The sequence below is a fragment of the Salvia splendens genome, chromosome 11, assembly GCF_004379255.2.
Source record: "Salvia splendens isolate huo1 chromosome 11, SspV2, whole genome shotgun sequence".
NCBI classification, from domain to species: Eukaryota; Viridiplantae; Streptophyta; class Magnoliopsida; order Lamiales; family Lamiaceae; genus Salvia; species Salvia splendens.
Window position 1 is genome coordinate 21,720,000 of NC_056042.1, and position 9,847 is coordinate 21,729,846.

The window sequence follows — 9,847 nt, forward strand, 5'->3', positions numbered from 1 at the left end:
ATTGATTACCTATTTCTATGCCTTGACTCATGTGGTTATTTTGATTTCTTCTGTTCTTATACATTTATTTGATTAATCACATTATAAATGCATGTTGATTTTACTCCTGGGATGCGGACCATCGCAATCAAGTCAGGAGTACTGGCTGTTTTATCTCATTTTTACGGCCTTTCAAAAGAGTGTCCGTACGTCTTCCTGGAGGAATTTTGCCGATACTGTGATATCCAGCCCGTACCGGCTGGATCTACGTCTGAAGATTATAGGCAGAAAGCCATCCCCTTCATTTTGAAGGGTGATGCTGGAGTATGGCTGTCGAGACTGCCAGAAGGGTTCATCAAAACATGGGCCGAGTTCCAAATTATATTCCTGAATCACTTCTTTCCAGCGTAAAAAACGAGTGTCCTCAAGCGGGAGATTACAGAAGCCAGACAAGAGTATGATGAGCCCCTCGGCCAGTACTGGGATAGATTCCAAGGGCTGCTTCAAGCATGCCCCAACCACAAGCTGGGGGAGCGGGAGATCTACTCGATCTTCTACGGTGGATTGACAGTCGATAGCAAGAATGATCTCAACCTAGCAGCTCAGGGGGATTTCTCAAAGACCCCGTTCAGCCATGCCAAGAACATCCTGGAGAGGCTCATTGAGGCCAAGCGCTCGTATGAGACGTCCCGAGGCCAGTACCGAAGAGGTGCAGTACACGCACCAGAGGCACGCAATGATGAAAAATTGGAGGCTCGATTCAAGCAGATGGAGAAGAAGCTGCTTGAGGCAGTAGAGAAAGCCAGAGCACCTCCGCCACCTGCACCCAAAGAGCAGCAGTATGCGTCGCCACCACCACCGGAAGAGCATCACTATTACTATTGCGAGTTTTCCCCCTGAGGCGAAGCCGCAATCCCAAGTGAATGCCGTCGGCCACTGGAATGCGAATGGCAACTGGATCCAGGGCAAACAGAGAGACGCTCCATGGAGAGACCACCCTAACTTCAGCTGGACTGATCAAAATCAGAGCCAACCACCTCAACCCTCGACACAGCAAATGCAACACTCTGAGGGGCAGCCCAACTGGCCAGCCTGAAATTAGGAGAGGACAAATAGCGGAGGGATCAAAATTCAAGGAGGACAGGCAGGTTGGTCAAGTGGACCTCAAGGGAACTGGTCCAGTGGAGGGCAGCCAAATTGGTCAAACAGACAGAATATGGGAAACTGGGGGTACAGACAGCAAGGCCCCCAGTCAAGCAACCAGGGAAGGCAACCGAACAACCAAATGGTGAGTTATGTCCGGCCACACCAGAGAAGCAACCAACAGCATACCCAGCCGTAATACCAGCAAGAGCATTATGGGCAGTCTGACTACCCGCAGCCCAACCACGGTGGGGGACCACTGAATCAAAGATACAACCGACACCCCAACGATGGCCAAGGAGATATGATAGTACCGCACCATCCTAATGATGTGATACGGGAAATCCAAGAAGTCCAGAGAGAATAGAGGGCTACACTGGAGATGCTGACGAAGCAACTTTCTCAAGTCGCGATGTCACTGGACGAGCTGAGGGGAAATGAAGGAAAGATTCCAACTACAGTGCAGCAACCTACTGGGCGAGAGAATGTCAATGCAGTATCTCTAAAATCAGGAAGAGTTTATCAAAGCCCATCTGCGAGTTCTCCAGCACCCGCAGACGGACCCAATCATGAAGAAGGCTCTGAGTCCAGCGCCCTTGATCAAGTCACAAAAGAAGGAGAGTCTAGTATCCTTAAAAAGGACACTGAGGAGGGAAGGATAGTCGAAGTAGAAAATGTAACCATGGCAATCCAACCAAGCGATCTTCCACCAAAGAAGTGTTCACACTCCCAATTTCCACCAGAAACGTTCGAATGGAACACGCAATGTGCGACCTACGGGCTTCCATCAATGTTATGCTATATTCTATATATGAAAAGCTGGGAGAAGCTAAGCTTGTCAAAACCGGTATGGTGATACAGCTAGCAGACGGGTCTTACATTCACCCAGAGTGAATTCTGGAAGGATGAAATCATCAAGGTAAACAAGTTCATGTACCCCGCCGACTACTTCGTCATAAAGATGACAGAGCCAGGAGCGGAGGAGTCTATTGGAGTCCTTTTGGGAAGGCAATTCCTATCTACAGCCAGCACAGTCATTGACGTCCGCCATGGGACGATGAATCTGAATTTTAATGGAGAACAACTTACATTCGACATTGATGAAGCTGTGAAGAAGCCACAGGACAGTGAGAGCATACAATCTGTAGATACTATTGGACCTTGGGAGCAAAGGTATCTAGGAAATGAACTCTTCAAAAGACCGTCCACTAATTCCATTGAAGATGAACAGCTTAAGAAGGAAGCAGCTGAATGGTTCGATGCAACGATGACTGTGGAAATGGATGATCAAGCCATTGAAAGGGCAATTATGGATTTCTGTAAGCCGCCACGACCAGCTGAGTCCAAAGAGATCACTCAACCAGCAAGGGTTAAAAAACCACGTGACCAAGCCACCCCGTTGAGAAGAATGCTGAAGGAGAGTCCCACGCCTACAAGGCAACTATTGTCTTTACCTGCATCGCCAGCTACTCTCAATAACTTGTCCAACCAGATGCATCAAAAACTAGTCAAACCAACTCTGCAAGGACAGGGAGGACAATTGATGGAGGAGCTGAGGCTGGGTCAAGAAGTAGTCAAGTGGAAAACAGCAGACTTGATTGAGATTAACCCAGATCTGTGCATGCATCCCGCCATGTTAGAAGAAGGAGTGACACCCCACCTTAATCGACAACGCAGACTCGACCCCGCTTTGAGAAAGGAAGAGCTCATAGTGGGGGCAGAAAGAGCTACTCTTCTAGTGTCAACTCAAACTGATACCCAGGAGGCGGAATTCAAAATGGACAGACCCTCGTACCATCATGACAATGCACACACAGGAGGCAAACATACTCCAAGGAGACCCTCCCCCAAATTCGTTCTCCCTAGGGGTAAAGAGTCATCGGGTCGAGCCCTACAGAGACAAGACCGAAGCGGGCATAGTGGAAGAAATTCCACTGATCTTGCCTAAACTTATCCAGTGAGCAGGTAAAAGAAGTGATCGGGTACTCATGGGTAGTCGGCTTGATCAAGCAACAAATTCTTAATCCATTAAATTGATCAAATGACATCCCAGGGGAACTCGGTCAAATCCTTTGTAGTTAGTGTAAATAGTTTTTCATGTTTGTGATTTTAATTTTAGAAATTAAAAGTCGGAAGTAAGAACGGAAGCTGATCAAGTGGAACTATTTGAGTTTTCATCTGGAATTACTTGTCCACTTGATCAGAGAAATTCGAGTTTAATTGGTGGTACAGTACTTTCGTTGATCAGGGCAGGTGATGAAAGGACGTGTGCAGTGATTGAAAAGTTGTCAGGAAGCGCCAACTGCCGCATTGGACAGAACGTCCTGGAGAGAGGAAGGAAGCGTATCGGAGAAACTAAGCCAGCTGGCACTCTGAACAGCCTCAGGGATCTCAACAATCGAGGATCCCAACAACCGCGATATCATTATAAAAGGAAGATTTCAGATCCGTATACCACTTTTACCCGAGCTGCCTACAGTACATTCCTTTTGCTCTCATCCAAATTCTCCCTAGATCAAAACCTTGGCCCAAGTTATCATCCTCTTCACCAAGACCTACTTGATCGGTTTTATCGTGCAAAGCAAGTGTTAAATGTGCAGGAATGTGGCTTGACCAAGGCAACAAGGCCAAACTGATCAAGCAAGTACAATAGGCGAAAAAATGCCAGGAATCGGGGGAGTTGATCAAGGGGGGTAATCAAGCAGTCAAGGAGGGGACCACTGGTTTCCAAAGGACATGTGAGGCAATGAGCTGGATGATGCGCATCATTCTGTTATCAAGGACAACGTTCTAGAAGGGGACACGTGCTGATATATAAGACGCAAAGACGGAGCTGAGTCATGAATATGTTACTAAAAAGTGTCGTCATTCTAGAAGGAAAGCACGTAGCAATCAATGAGTCGCTCACTCTCAGCATGAGCGAATATTCCCTGCCAAGATCGTTATCTAGCTGGAGGTCGTGCCGAGTCTAATAATAGAGGAGGTGCCACCACATTAGAAGAAAGGATCTTTTACTTTCCGTCTTTAGTTTAGTTAGTTCTCTAGTTTAGTCCAGTCCTCTAGATAGTTTAGATAAAGTAATGCTTAGTTAGAGAAAAGGGCGACCGAAGGGAGCGATACAGAATACTCTATATCTGTCAGCGTTGTCTCAAGTTTCCTGCCGAGGATCTTCTCGGTTTACTTGCTTTCGTATTTTCTGAAGTGTTAGCTTAGTTTAATTTCAAGTTGCTTTGTAGTTAAAGTTTCGAGCTTTTTGTATTCCGCATGTTCGCTGCACTCGTTTGGATTCTGAATATAAAATCGAAGTTGTTCTGTTTTCGTCATCGTGTTTACTGTTCTAAGTAGTTAATTTTTAATCCAGTCAGAATTTCACTTGACCCAGTAGTTAAAATTCCCTTGAGCAAATAGTTAGTTACTTTTCTGTCTAAGGTAAAATCAGTAGTTAAAAACTCCCAAAAGTTAAAGCGTGGCAGCAGCCAACCCCATGTTCACTACTCACACACTTGATACACGAGCTTCTCTGTGGGATCGACCCCGAACTTGTCGTTTTTCTGTTAAAGTAGTGCAAAATTGAGAGTTTATAAATTACATTGGTGGCGTGCGAGAACGAAAGCAACTTGATCAAGTAGCAACGACATTTGCTAGTTGATCCATCCGGTTCACTTATCTCTTCCATATAACTTGAATCAAAAGAAAAACTGCAAGTCGCTATCCGCAGGTCCGCCAGTTGACACAGAATTACATGCTAAAACGTAAATAATTCATGCTTAAAGAATATAAATCCTAAAATATGAATTCTGCGGTTTAGAGTTACCGATTTGATTCTCGAAAGAATCGTCGATTGTTCGCTCCTTCTCCACGATGATCTTCAATAGTAGACCACGGATCTTCTGACTGGTTCCCAAACTGTATCTCGATATCAGGGTGGGCTGATCTTATCAAAATACTAGGACTCTAAAAAGAAGACACAAATTCCACACGGAGGAGGAGAGAGAAAATTTCGTCCACTTCAGAGAGAAGAGGGGAATGAAAATTTCTTGCAAAATTAATTGTGTTTTCTGTCTCCTTTATTCTCCTATTTATATTAAGTTCATATTAGGCCCAGTCTGTGATCTATGGAAAGTTTTGGATATGGGCTCACCCCAATTAGCTTTTTACTAATTAAATTGAACTCACAATTTAATACAAGCTTACATTGGAATATTACGAGCAACCACTACAGAAGTAATATTAACTTCCCCATCCAAATCTAAAATTACAAGTAATCCGGGTTTCTATTTTGTTTATTATTTATTTCCCGCGCTTATGATATCAATGTCCATTAATTAATTAAAGTATGTTATAGACTTAATTAATTAACATATTATCAATTCCAAGAGTGGACGTAGGAAAAAAACACTTATTTATTATTCATGGAATAATTAAATTCCAACTGGCCACTGTCCGAATAATAAAAACCTTGTTCAAGCTCCTCTTGAGAACATTATCAAACGAGACTCACCTCGCGCACGATTCAACATAATAGAAATCCTAGCACCGCTAGATATTAATCACCACTACCCAATATATCAGGATTATTGGGTTGCGAAAAGCCCGCACCATTTGATAAGTCAAAGTAGTGCATAATCAATACCGTATGCTCAATGCTAACGTATGTAGATTAATAAATAGTTATTTATCAAGACCTAGTCTTTCAGTAGATAGCATAAAGACACGTCTTGATGATAGATCTATTCAATGCTATACCACACCAACGTCATCTTATTTCAATAAGACTTAGAAATAATCGGACTGACATTGCAACCTTTCGCGATAGGTAGCCAAAGCCTATCTAGGTTTGTGAAATTCTTCTTTTTCTTTTGCAAAGCATTGCATAGAACCGACTGTAGTTACCTTAAAGTGGACGACGCACACAACCAGTCTACTAAGCAAAAGACTTAGGCTTTGTTTGCTTTTATAAATTTAAATGTTTATAAAACATCTTATAAATGCACAAGCAAACACAATGTAATAATATATTGATCCTATTCGTGTGATACTGCTCGAATAATACTGAATTAGGTTAAAAGTGGATTGTACAGTTTTCCGTATACAAGCAAGATTATATTCGCTCGAACTTGCTCGAAATATGTTTTTCAGTATACTAAACCTAACAATCTCCCACTTATACTCAAAACATGCTTTCGAGTATACCCACTGCCAAAAACTCTCCCACTTATACACAAAGCAGGTATTGGAGCTAAATATATCGAACTACCATTCATTTCACATCATGTTTGAAACATGTTGCCACAAAGGCATTTTCTATGAAAAAATATGCTTGGTTGTTCTCTGATCATATCTTTGTCACCACTATGTCTTTGCTGCGTACTTGATCTTTAATTAATTTCATCTCTCTATGTGATTGCTTAGCTTATGATCTCGTGTGTCCCTTGAGTTAGCCTTTGCTAGAGTAATTAAAAAAAACTCATAGGCATACTCAAACTTACGATCAAAGCTACTAGGAATATACTCCTAAGGTAAACACATATAATGAGGATGACTTACTCGATCACCGATTAGTCATAAGACATAGTCAGTGTAACCCCAAGAACATTACATGGATGATTGGTAAACTAGAATATAGCGATTAGTCTTTCTCAAGTACTATGGTATATTCATTACTTCAATCAAAGTCCTTTGCCATAGTTAATATGATTTACATTTGCTATGCAAAAGCACACCTAATATCAAACTTAGTACACATCATAGCATATATGAGACAACTATCTCCTAAACTAGTCTCATCATTCTTGATCTCACTAAGTGTCAAACGACACTTACTAGAGACAAGACAACTCCATCTTGATTGGTAAAAACCTTTTCATGGAATTTCCCATGCTAAAATGTTCCAAGCAATGTATAGATATATGATTCCTAAGAGAATCTCAACATTCTTTCTAGCAATCTTAAAGACTTAGATGCTTAGAATGTAATTAGTTTCTCTTAAATCCTTTATCTTAAGCTGGGTAGACAACCAGTTTCCTACGCAAGATGTCAATCTTAGTTGTTTGCAACTTTTGTAGATTTCATCATCGTAGAGTACCAATAATACCATATTTAATGCACTTTCAACTTCTTTGTGCTTACAACATTGTTAAAGGCACAAGTCAAATTCAAAACATTTGACAATCTTGATAAAACACATACTGTGATTTAGATTCATGCCTAAGACCACAAAGGTCTTCATAAGCTTCTAATCATGTGTTTCTTTCCCTCTATTACTCACCCATTAGGATGTTCCATGTAGATGATTTCCTCAAGACTTCTATTAATAGAAAGCTGTCTTGACAATCATAATAGATACATTCTAATTTATGTAAGTTCTGATAGACAGTAGGATCGAATCAATCCTGGCACAACGACAGACGAGAAGATGATGTTTCTCTTTGGGCATAACCCATTGTCATTGTCTAGCCATTTGAGATCCACATTTACACTTGCAAATATACTAGCTCCCACTTACTAACACAACCTGTAGGTAGTAATGCAAGTCTTGCAAAACATGTTGTCTATCTTAGATTGTAGTTTGGAATCTATTACCTTTTTAAGGATGAATATCCAAATGAACCAATGCTACATTGTAGTTAATGGGATTATGTTCAAGTTAATCAAAGACCGAGTCTTGCGACACTCTTAGGCTCATGAACTTGTTATGTTCCAAGGAACGCTCCCACTACGACATGGTTCTTATAATCTTAGGTACTGAAGTTGATTTTATTAGTGCAAAAGTTTCTAATGGTATGACTCCTTGGTAATGTGGAAAATCCGATATCTCTCTTTATCTTGAGAGTCATCACGTTGTTAGGCTTGTAGTTCATCTCTTGGTATTCATACAAGAAATCCATCTTTGAAGATTACAGAACTTATAACCTTACATCATTTGGGACAACCTTAAAACATACCTCAGTACTCAACTCCAATTACTTGGATACCTTTCCAACATGCATTGGGACAACATTACACCTTGAGATGTGCAAGACTAGAGTCGCTCTAGTCCACAACTCGTGTTTTGTAAAAGATACTGATGTTGGTAGTTTCTTTAAGGTGTATCTCGTTGTATCTAACGCTGATCCCATCAATGATAAGATTTTCATGAGTACAACTCATCACTTAATCAAACTTGTCTTAGAAAGACTTCGATTCCTTCTTACATAACTATTCCATTCTTTAGAAGAATGATTGGATTCGTTAATGGAGATTAGACTCTCACTACTGATCATAACCCATTGCTCGTCTCCTTATGGTGTAAATCATTGAGACTTGCTAGTCTTTCTATGTTGCACTTCTGTAAGCGATCTGAATAAAATGATTCCAACTTACAGTGCATCAAACAGACATTCTCGACTCTCAAGCTATTTAACAAATAAATTGTTAAAATCTCAATAGTTTAGATCAGTTTGAACAATTGCTAAGTATTTTCTTGGTCTTAATACTAAGAGCCATAAATACTTTATCATTCATTATTTAAGAAGTTGATGTGTTGTTTGATACTCAATCTTGTTGCATTTATATTGTTTCAATACTATAATGCCTTAAACATCAACCATAAAACAATAATTGAGCATTAATAGCTCCCACTGCAACAAAAGCCTAACTGGATCAAGATCTCTTACTTAGAAGTTGCATTGTCATGTAAGTCATTGTCCTTCTCTAAAAGAGTTCAACCCAACTTACAAAGCATCTTCACTTTTTCTTTTAAACAAACATTGATGAAAATTCAGGCTCTCCCATTTCCATATCTAGTTTTTTGTTCAAATGAACTAGGACTTCGTAATCTATCATGTTACTTTCCTCTAACAGTAATATAACGACTAATATTCTAAAGGTTTTCTACTTTTCAGTTAAACCTTCTTGTAGTAATTTCTTATTACTTTAGGCGATGACGTTAGTCAGAAAACTATTTGGGTGATCAAAAGATTCCTCAAAACATTCTGTCCCTCTAGGATATTCCAATGGAATCATCTTGACAGATTCTATTGATATCCATCTTTCATCGTTACTAACAAAGACTTGTCTCACTACTTAAAAGAAAATAGCTTGACCTTATTCCTCAAAGAGCTTGTCAAGTACATGTATAATGCATTCTCGAACAATCTTCGTGGAATTATGTCGAGGAAATGGAGGACATGAATCATTGAGTATAAACTCTAAGTTTTCAGCGATGAGAATCTTAGGCATTTACGTTTCCAGTCTACATAATTTTGGCATTCGAGTTTATTTCTTTAAGGAGCACAGACAACATATTGAATGACATAATGAAGATTTGGCAAATTAACTTATTATCACATACTTATACTCACTACATAATCACAAATAACCACAAAACAATTATGTATATTGCAACTGTAAAATTGAAAATAGGTACACTCCATACGAGGTCAATACTCATCACAACTTTAACATTTCATAACACCGACGAATAGTCTAGAGACCGCAGCACGGCACGGCCGCCAAATGTTTCCTAAGCACGGCCATCAAATTTAGCATTATAGAATTTTGTTTTTACAACACACTCTCATAACAATGCTCATGTGCTGATAACAAAATCAAACTATCTCATAAATTCTGTTTGAACTTCTAAAAATTTGTAATTTCTTAGGATTATTGTCCCCACATAATGGGTGGTGATGTCACGGCCGCCCTTACTGAGGATAGTAAAGACGGGGAAATCGCGACTAGAGGA